This window comes from Apium graveolens, unplaced genomic scaffold (assembly GCF_009905375.1).
Source record: "Apium graveolens cultivar Ventura unplaced genomic scaffold, ASM990537v1 ctg2187, whole genome shotgun sequence".
Taxonomy (NCBI): Eukaryota; Viridiplantae; Streptophyta; class Magnoliopsida; order Apiales; family Apiaceae; genus Apium; species Apium graveolens.
In genome coordinates this window covers 82,202-93,944 of record NW_027417561.1, presented here as the reverse complement: position 1 = coordinate 93,944, position 11,743 = coordinate 82,202, and positions in this window count along the sequence as shown.

Below are 11,743 nucleotides of genomic sequence, written 5' to 3'. Positions count from 1 at the left end.
ATTTTGGGCACAAATGATTCAACAAATCATCTATAAGATAATGCTCACTTGCATTAGATTTTGGCTACCCCAACAAAGTTAAAGAAGGGGAATCAGGTATTGATGTGTTGATCATATCCACATCCAGAGAATTTTTGGGAGAGTTTGGTGTGTGAGGTGCTTCTATTACTAGAGCTTTTGGCTGTGACTCCACATTTATTGGAGCTACATCAAGCTGAATTTGAGAAGGTGCGGTGACTGTGTCTTTAGCACCAGTTTGCACAGTGTGTGTTCCCTGTGCATCCCCAAGGGTTTTGGATTTCTTCTTTCTGGCATAAGTTTGGGGTGAACTTATGTCCCTTACCCTCTTGGCATGTGCTCTTAGTTGAGAGCTTTGTTCAATAGTTACATCCTTTTAGGAGGATGCAACTAGAAGTGAGCTTTTATTCTTTTTAAGCACTGCAGTTTGTTGGGAAACTGCAGTGTGGCTAGGATGGGAACCACTCAACTCTCCATCCTTATCCTTAGGGTTTCTTTTATGTTCACCCTTTCTCTCGCCTACCTTGCCCACCTTCACACTCCCCTCTTTGGTTTTGGTGGATTTTGCAACTGGCATCTTTTGAGAGATACCAGAGGGGGCTTTCTTTGATTTGGATTTTGAAATTTTTGTTGGTTTGGTAGCTTGGGTAGGCAATGTTTGGTCATTGACACAGTTGTCATAGCTACACTAGAACTCAAAGAAATTAGTGAGATTGAAATAGTAGTAGGGATAGATGAACTTACCTCACTTACCTGAGGTGCATCCATTACAGGGAAATAGAAAAGTGGTACTTCTCTATGATGATTTTCCCTGTTCAAATCTGCAATAATTCTTCTCTCTTGAACCCAACAATCTAATTTGTTGTTTGGGTTCTCAAGCACAATTTCCTCAGAGAGGTGGTTAGCTAACATCATGAAAAATCTAGCATAATAAACATTTTTGCCTCTCTTATTTAGCTCTCCTAATTTAAATTCTAACTCAAACAAAATAAGGTCACTAAAATTAAAGTACTTACCTGTAACTAGCATGTAGAGCATGTTAAGCATTGAAATATTAACTGAATCAAAATTACTGATTTTCCCAGAAAAGACCTTGGTCACTATATCACACAAGAAACTCCATACCTTCCTAAGACCCAATCTCCTAATGTCACTCAACTTAGAAGTAGAAAGGGCATAGTTCATGGAATTAAGCATATTAATTATATCAGTGTCTGTGTGTGGTGAGGTCACATTATTGTCAGGGATTTTGAAACATGCTTTGATAACATCACTATTAATACAGAATTCCTTACCTTTAATGGTGAATGTGATGGTCTTATCTGTTGAGTTGTATGTAGCCGTGGTCCACATTTCTTTGACAACTTCACAAAAGATGGTAGGTGATTCCAGCATGGCATAGCTAAGCTTGCAGTTCTTCACAAAATCCATCATTTTGTGGTAGTCACCAGATTGCTGAATCCCCTTGTTTACTAAGACCGTGAAGTTGTTCTTCTCATAAATGAACCTAGTTTGAGACATAACCTTGACAACAGGCGCCATTATTAGAGAATAAGAGATTGCTGAGAGAGAGTAAGTGCTTTGAAAGAGAAAAAAATTGGAGCAGATAATTTGCGAATGATAAAAGAAAAGCAATGGAAATGAAATAAGCTTTTATACTATCTCAAAAATATCTGCCAAAAATAATAAAGTAAAATAAAGTAGCCAATTAAAATTGCCTAAAATAGCCATTTAAAAATAAACTGTAAAAATTCCACTCATTATCTGTCGTGTTATGCTTACAAACTATAAGTATACTCGATGGATAATGTTCAGGAAATCAACGGCTAAGATTAAGACAATTCGACGGATGAGGATAAACTGTTATCCGTCGTGTCATAAAATATTCCAGAAAAATAATTGATTTTATTAGCAAATGTATTCTGACTGATGATCAAACTCGATGGATAACGATCATCCGTCGAGATGTAAATTTTGACTTGGCCAAAATTTCATCCAAGACTGAAAAATTAATTAAATTTCTGGTTGCATTACAACTTGTAAATTATCTCATAAAGATTTAAGAATAATTGAGCATACCTAACTCACTTACCAACCTTGAGAAGGTGGATTCATCCAGTGGCTTGGTAAAAATATCTGCAAGTTGCTTCGCACTTGGAACAAAATGTAGTTCCATAGTACCATTCATTACATGTTCTCTTATGAAGTGGTACTTGATGTCTATGTGCTTTGTCCTTGAATGTTGTACTGGATTTTCAGTGATGGTAATTGCACTTGTGTTATCACAGAAAATAGGAATCCTTTCAACTTGCAAACCATAGTCTAGCATTTGATTTTTCATCCACAAAATCTGTGCACAGCAACTACCAGCAGCAATATATTCAGCTTCAGCTGTTGAAGTAGAAACTGAATTTTGCTTTTTACTGAACCAGGACACAAGCTTGTTTCCTAGAAATTGACAGGTTACTGTTGTACTTTTTCTATCAATTCTACAACCTGCATAATCTGCATCTGAATAACCAGTTAGATTAAAACCAGAATCTCTAGGGTACCAAATGCCAAGTTTTGGTGTTCCCTTGAGATATCTGAAAATTCTCTTAATAGCTACTAAGTGAGATTCTCTAGGATCAGCCTAAAATCTAGCACATAAACATGTAGCAAATATTATATCTGGCCTACTAGCTGTTAAGTACAGAAGTGAGCCAACCATACCCCTATAACTTGAAATATCCACAGACTTTTCAGTAGTGTTTAATTCAAGCTTAGTTGCAGTAGCCATGGGAGTTTTTGCAGATGTGCAATCCATTAGATCAAACTTCTTTAAAAGATCAAAAATGTATTTAGTTTGACTAATGAATATTCCATCACTAACTTGTGTAATATACCATCTACATAAATTTGAACAAGTATGCTAGATGAAGAGGCCTCATTGTTATCTTGATGTGTGATTGAGTTTTGATTATTAGAAACTCATCCTGAGTTTGTGGATCTTTGATTTGAGAAAGGGGAACTTTCTATAGGTGATCTATTCTGATTTCCAGCTTCTTTTGATAACCCGATGGATGGTGAATTTAGAGTTCCGAAGGATGATACTGGTTGTCTACCGACGGAGAACGCAGATTGCTTCCCGACGGATGAAGCAATATTCAACTCGACAGATGTTGAATTTTGTGCTTCATTTGTAGTGGATTTTTCTACATTGTCCTTTGATAAAATTTCTTGATCACTTTCATCATCACTGTCATCACTAACCATCTCCAGATTGTCAAATTTGAGGCTCTCATGGTAATCTCCATCTTGTAGTCCTTCAATCTTTTTATCATCAAACACAACATGTATTGATTCCACAAAAATGTTGGTTCTTATATTGTAAACTCTATATGCTTTACCAACAGCATATCCAACAAAAATTCCTTCATCTGCTTTAGCATCAAACTTCCCATTTTGATAAGTTTGATTTCTCAATATATAGCATTTGCAGCCAAAGACATGAAGGAAATTTAGAGTTGGTTTCTTGTTCTTGAACAATTGATAAGGAGTCATGCATTTTGCTTGATTGATAAGAGAAATATTCTGAGTGTAGCATGCAGTATTTACAGCTTTAGCCCAGAAATATGTTGGTAATTTAGATTCTTCAAGCATTGTCCTGGCAGCTTCAATAAGTGATCTGTTCTTCATTTCTACTACTCCATTCTGTTATGGGGTTCTTGCTGCTGAAAACTCATGCAAAATTCCATTTTCTTCACAAAATGCTCTTATGACAGAATTCTTGAACTCAGTTCCATTGTCACTCCTGATTATTCTAACTTTGAAATCAGGATGATTATTGACTTGCCTTATGTGATTGATTATGGTTTCACTAGCCTCATCTTTAGAGTTTAGGAAATATGTCCAAGAGAACTTTGAGAAATCATCTACAATTACTAGGCAAAATCTTTTCCTTGAAATGGACAACACATTGACTGGTCCAAACAAATCCATGTGTAGCTGTGGCGCCCTCCAAACCCGGGTCAGAAGTTTGGGGTCCACACACACACACCTTATTTATAACCTGCTTATAACAATAATAAAGATAATAATAATATGCAGTGACCCTACTTACCAACTATCATGGACCGCAACAGGTTAAAGTATGCACACAAGCCAAACACACACTTATATTACAAACCGTTCAAATCCCAACTATCTAAACTCAGAACTGAGTATTAAACTTTATTACAAACTTTTACAAACTTAAATTACTCCAAAAGGTGCCTACTAGCTTAACTCGATCAACCTGAACCCCTAGCTCTCGTGTTGGACTGGGGATCCTCGGTACTAACAGGTTCCTTCTTAACTGGAAAAGAACATAAACAACATCGCACAAATGAGCTAACCAGCTCAGCAAGTCACAATGACAAAACTGAGAATAATGATCATCGGGTGAAAATGGTTATGACATCAAGTGAACAATGGATTATGATTTAGAATTGGATATTATATTTTCATTTTTTTAAAAAAACAAGGTTAGGCTGCTGACCAGTCACGCACTAACCCCGAGCAAAGCATACAGCACTGCTCTAACTACTGGATCCAAGGCACACATTGGCCTAACTTGACCATTATATGGTCTGACCACGAATCTGGTCCACAATTTTATAAAAACAATCCAATTCTAACATAATAACAGGATAAACAATAATAAGCAATAAACAGAATCATTAACAACATTGGACATTCAATAATGAAATGGTTTTAATCTTTATAAGGATCCATATGGCATTTTCAAAGCTTGGCTGTTAGGTAATGAAATAATTGGATAATAAAGGAATCAGTATTTCAGGGTCACCAGGAATTGGTCTTTCAAATCATAAGGTACAATGGTTTGAGTATATAAGTAATTTGGTTCAGTGTTTGGTATTTAGTTTGTATATATTTGTGGAGTAGTATCGTATATCTGTGGTTTGTATCTGGGTGTACAACAATCAATGGCTTAGAAAGAATAAGGTTTACGGCTCAAGATCAATAACTGGAATCAGGGTTTAGGGTTCAGTGCTTCAAAGCACTTGAAGTATAAAACAGGACTATCAATTCACTATAATATATCTCGAGAAAGTTCAGAACACTTGCCTGGTACTAGCTTTCTATATTTCTGTAACTTTTAATCACAACCGATTACTCATCGACTATCTCTTTCCCTTTCCTACGCCTTGCCTCTTCTGCTCACATAACATAAGCATCTATCAATATTCAACTCATACGATTCTATTCGACATATACTTCTATCTACCCTTCATTTTACCCAAATCCGATTAACGGATTGAAAGTTACGTAATAAACAAGTAAACATCGAATATATAGACCGACAGTTAACCAACAAGTCACATATAACACATAACACATTAGATAATCAATGATATATCATTTATAAGGAGGTCTCAGGTCATAAACAGGCTTTCGGGTATTTAAAATGATTTTTAAAACATTTATCAGAATTAAAACGAGTCGTTGGATCAGTTTCGGAGTAATAAACAGGGTTCGGTTGGCCAAATCTGGCTTCAAAACAATTTTATAATATTTATCGAGCCTTGAAAACAATTTATAATAATATTTTAAAGCTCGAAACTATTTTTCGGAAATTTTAAATTATTTTTAAATAATTAAATCTAATTAAATAATTAATTAAAATCAATTAATAATTAATTAAATCATGTAACACCCCCAAATCTGGGGTCGGGGATCCGGGTTGTCACAAGTTCCATTTCCCGTTATAATACTTAATCTTAGTAATCAACCAACTACTGCGTACTGTGACCCCATTATACACACACACCACAAGTTATAGTCTCAGAGATAACATCCAAAAATAACACAAGTCATTTTATTTTATAATTATAAACCATTACACCTTAAAAGGGTTTCTGAATAAATTTACATATTCTTTGCCATTATTACAATTCATAAGTATACATAAGTCTGGTACATCAAAAGTTGAAAGCCTAGCCTATTGGTAGTTCCAACCTCAGCTATAACGGCATCAACGCCTACAGGAAACTGCGGAACGTTTCCTATCCGCTCACGAATTGGGAGCTTGGTCATGTTCATCTTGTCTATCTGTTGTTGTGTGATGAAAGAAGAAAGCAAAGGTGAGCAACAAGCCCACCAAAATAATATATATAATGATTTACAATATGTGAGCATCCCCATAGTACTCATGAAAGTCTTGGTCAAGTAAAAATGAACCAAGTTTGATATCTTATCGCGACCAAGTCATAAAATATTCAGTATATATGTATATATACTTTTCAAAATCTTGGAAGTCCTCTTCCATGCATAATATACACAGAGTTCCAGTTTATAACTGTATAAAAATATCATTGCAAGGTGATCTCATATATCTAACCTTGTCTCAACGTTTTTGTGAAAATCTTTGTCATGCATAAGATAATCATTAACCAGATATAAGTTGAAAAAATGAAGTTACAAGATACTCCAATATACTTATAACTTTTCTGAATACTACTTGAACTACCACCGTTCAAGGTATAATAAGTTTCAAAAGTTCATCACATAGATGAGACTACAAGAAAAGACTTGGATAGATTTAATCTTTGAAATATCATTATAAATAATGAAGTTACGAGATACTTCATTAAGTCCCGATATATATATACACCTATATATATACATTTCATACACACCTTGAAAACCTCAATTATGAAAATTATAAACAGAGTTGCAATATCCAATGAATTTGGAAAGGAGAAAACCTTGGCATAAACCTGATATCTTGTTGATCAGGCAAAGATACCAATAAGTAACCTTTTCTACTAGTAGATGGACGAATTCCCCACTGGTCATCACCCTGGCCGCATTAAGACCTATGTTGGACTGCCACTCAACCACTTACACATTGATGGACTCCCACTGAGCCACTTACACTTTCATGGACGCCCACTGAGCCCATGTTGCTTCTGCCGACTCAAATAGATGGACTTACTTCCCGAACGTTGGGCAAGTAATCAAAATGCTTTCTCAAAACAACAAGCTCGTTGCGAATATAAAATACACCACAGAGCCGGATCCCTCAGGTTTTGAGCGAGTATTAAAATCCCCTTCGAAAGGAAGATCTTAAATCTAAAAATGAGTTTTGGGATCCGCTCTAACCTTAAAAAATCATTTTGAAGACTCAAAAACATTTTAAAGAATGCTTAGAGTAACGCTGATTTAATAAAATAAATCAGTCCCGATATGTTGGAGAAAATATCTGAATATTATTACTTAAATAATATTCCTATAAAGGATGATCCTTATAAAAATAATTGAAGTAGAAGTTTTAAAACTCATACTTGAAATGAATAATAAATAACCAAAGATATACTTATACGAAAGTACGATCTTTATTTGAATAATTGAAAATAAGTTTGATTATCGAAACATTATTCTTTAATAAAATAAAGAATATTATTTAATAAAATAAGCGGAGTCATAAGTCCTCGAATGAATATTCAAAATAATATTCATTAAATAAATTAAACAGAGCCATAAGTCCTTGAATGAATATTCAAAATAATATTCATTAAATAAAATAAAGTCATCGAATAAACCTTATTCGATTAATAGTTTTGAAAACTATATCTATATATATAATATATATATATATATATATATATTATACTCAGGAACATCGACTCCCGGTTTAGAAAAAATTTCACCTTCGGGTCCCCTATACTAAGGGTATACGCAACTACTGCTTATCTCTAGCATATGTATTATGCAGTTTATAAGCATTTGAATTGATAATAGAATATCAAGATTATAAAACAGGCATGCATATATATATCATATCACATGCTCCTATCGCAAGATTTGCTAATAACAATCATGCATCTATCACAAGATAATGCATATACATATATACATCACAACAACATTATAACGGGTAGAAAACTTGCCTGAGTGTTCCCGGATAGGCTTAAGCTTAGAGTGAGTCTGATAACCTATGAACAACAACATAAGTCGGAATTAAACCCCGGTCGCTTAAGAAACTAGACTTTAACCAATTGAACCTTAATGTTCGCTTATGGTCACTTCTACGCTTAACGAATCACATAAGTCGTTCGAGTACCCTCGGCTCCACCATTTTTAATAAATTAACCATTAAGAATTTTAAGGAGATTCTTTCGCAAGTACCCTACCAACTGCCTAATCCACTTTACATAATTGTTTCATACTCCAATTAGTCATTTAAGGGCCTTAACCAAGGTTTCAAAGTAATGCGAGGGGTAATGGTTCATTCGCGAAACGCCGTTACTTAAAACGGTCGTTTCTCCTAAACCGTACATCGGATTCAAGCGAACCACATATCAAAACAAAGCTCGTAACATGAAATATCTAGAAATAGCAATGGTCAGACTCCTACAGTGAGTTTACGGGTCCTGAAGTTAAGAACTAAAACAGTCTAAGGTAAATCGGGCATTACGATGACTATGTTTACGCGATTATCAAAGTTTTAAACCATTCCAAACAATCCACAAATCAACCCACAATCATCATTACAACTAAAATCCATCCATACTTTACTACAACAGTCCCAACATCTCAAGATTTTCCAATTTATCCTATCCCCAAACATGAACTAAAGTCTATACTTAAGTTCATTAACCAATAATCCAAGATTTACAACTCAAACTCATTACAATTCCACCCACACTCTAAGTATACAAGAATCATGCTTCTCATGAACCATACCAAACATAAAAACTCTAAATATTCAAAAGTAGGGCTAGGGTATGAGATTATACCTTCCTTGGTGAGTAGAAGTAACTAAGGAGCTTGAAACCACCCTTGAAAATCCTTACAAAAGCTATATCTAAACAAAAACATAAGATCAAAATTTTCAAGATCTTCAAAACACTATTCATTCTCTTCTTCCATGAATTTTTGAAAGAGATTTTGAAGGAAATGGAAGCTTAGATTCATAGGATAGCTATATCTATGCATAAGGAACCTTGGATAATTACCTCACAAATTATCAAAGCTTGGATCTTGGAAATTGATTTTTTTCTCCATGAAAAAGAGAAAGGGCCGAGAGCTTTTCTTGAAATGGGAAAGTAAATTTTCAAATTGTATTTCTGTTATGATATTTGTTGGTTGTTTGCTTTTTTTTGTCTTGGAAATAGATTAAACTTTTACCATAGTAACTTTTGCATGGCCAAGAATCAACCAACAACACACTTCCTTTTTGTCATGCTTATGTCATCCTTCCTATATCATCCAATTGCCACATGTCTTCTCCTTGTGGTGTGATGACATCATCATCCACTAACCTCTTTGATTAACCCCTAATTACTTGGCTAATGATCGCTTATCTGTTATACGGTTCGGTTAACTTTCGTTCTCGTTTATCGTTTGAGGGATCATACCCGGGTTCTTATTACTTGGTTTCCCCTAAACCTTTCTCAATATTTTATATTTCTTTTTATGATCCTCTCTTAAAATCCTTGAATTTAAATCCTTTTTATCAGGTTACCTTATACTCAATTCTTTCTGTATCTGGTGGATTTTCGGGAAAAATCAAAGTGTTCGAATTTGGATTCTGACAATCTTTACATACACTTATTTACTTTATGGAATACTAATACGATCTTAGAATTTCCATAACAGTACTCCTATATAGTGTGGTCTGATAATTTTTCTTAATCAGCATCATCAGCAAAAGTTACTATTCATCAGGCTTTCAAAAAGTCCAAAATTTTTGGGGTTATTACAGTATCCCCTCCTTAAAAGGATTCTGTCCCGGAATCAGATGGAAAACAAATGGGGGTACTTTTCTAGCATTGTGCCTTCTAACTCTCAAGTCAATTTTCCCACATTATGGTTCTGCCACAAAACCCTGACTAGCACGATAACCTTTCTCCTAAGCACTTGTTCCTTTTCGATCTATAACCCTTCCTGGTTGCTCCATATAGGTTATGTTTTGTTGCATGCCTATGCGCTCATATGCCCCTATTTGTCTGGCATCCAGATTACACTTTCTTAACATTGATACGTGGAACATGTTATGAACTTGCTACAGTTTCGGGGGGTAGGGCTAGCTCATATGCTAACTTCCCAATATGTCTTAATACCTCAAAGGAGCCAACAATTCGTGGGCTTACCTTTCCTTTCTTTCCGAACCTCATTCATCATTTCCAAGGGAATACCTATAACATCACTAGGTCCCCTACTTCCTATTCTTTGTCCTTTCGTATCAATTCAACATACTTCTTATGTCCATCTTGGGCTACTACCAGCCGTCCTCTGATTAGATCTATTATATCCTTGGTCCTTTGGACTACTGCTGGTCCGAGCATCTTGCGCTCTACAACTTCATCCTAACATAAGGGAGATCAACATTGTCTTCCCTCAAGGATCTCATAAGGCAACATCTTGATAATGACATATTGTAATAACCCCAATTTTTGGAAATTTTTGAAACCCTTATGAATAGTGTTTTTGCTGAATGAGAAAACTTTTCGTGCCACGCTATGTAGGGGTTCTGTTATTGATCTTATGGGATATTATTAGTACTCTATGAAGTATATAAGTGTATGTAAAGATCGTCAGAATCCAATTCCGAACACTTTGGTTTTTCCCGGAAATCCACAAGATACGGAGAAAATTGAGTATAAGGTAACAGGATAAAAAGGATTTAAATTAAAGGATTATAATAGAGGATCATAAAAAGGAATATAATGTATTGAGAAAGGTTAAGGGAACCTAAGTAATAAGATCCCGGGTATGATCCTTCAAACGATAAACGAGAACGAAAGTTAAGTGAACCGTACAACAGATCAGCGGTCATTAGGCAAACGATTAGGAAGCTAATCAAAGGGATTAATGGGAGTGATGTCATCCAACCAATAGAAAGAAGACAAGGAAGGAAGGATGACATCATGTGGATGATATAAGCATGACATGGGAAGGAGAAGGTGTGGTGGCTTTGTAACCACACAAATCCAAGGGCAAGAAGGTAATTTACTAAATCAAAAACAAAACCAAATCAACCAACCAAAAATCAAGACAAGGCAAAACACAAAATTTTTCTTCTTCTTCATGAAGCTCTCGGGTTCTTTTCTTAAATTTTGAAAGTCCAAGCTCCTCCACTTGTTATTTTCCAAGGTAATTATCCTAGCTTCTCCTAGTTAAGTTACATACTTCCTATAAGTTTAAGCTTCTAATTCCAAGCCAATCTTTTTCTATAAATCATCAAAGAAGATGGTGAATAGTGTTTTCAAGAACTAAAATTTGTGTTCTTGAAGTTTTGTTTAGATTAAGCTTGGATAAGGGCTTTAAAGATGATTCCAAGCCATCCCCTTGATTCTCCACTCTCCAAGGAAGGTATAATCTCTTAACCAAGCTTTGTTATTGAAAGTTAAGAGCATAAAATGAGTATTAGAGTTCATGAGAGGCTTGATGATTGTGTATGTAGAGATTAATGGGTTTTGGGTTGTTTTTGAAGTTGTAAATCTTGGTTGTTGATTAATGAACTTAAGTGTAGTTTAAATTCATGATAAAGAATAGTATAAATGGTTAATGTGGATTTGTTGGGATTGTTATGATGTGATAAGGATGGATGTTTGTTGTATGATGGATTGAGGTTGGATTTGGGGTTGATTTGGAATGGGTTTGAATGGTTTAAAATATTGGAAATCGCGTAAACATAGCCGTCGTAACGGCCGATTTTCTTTGGACTGTTTTTGTG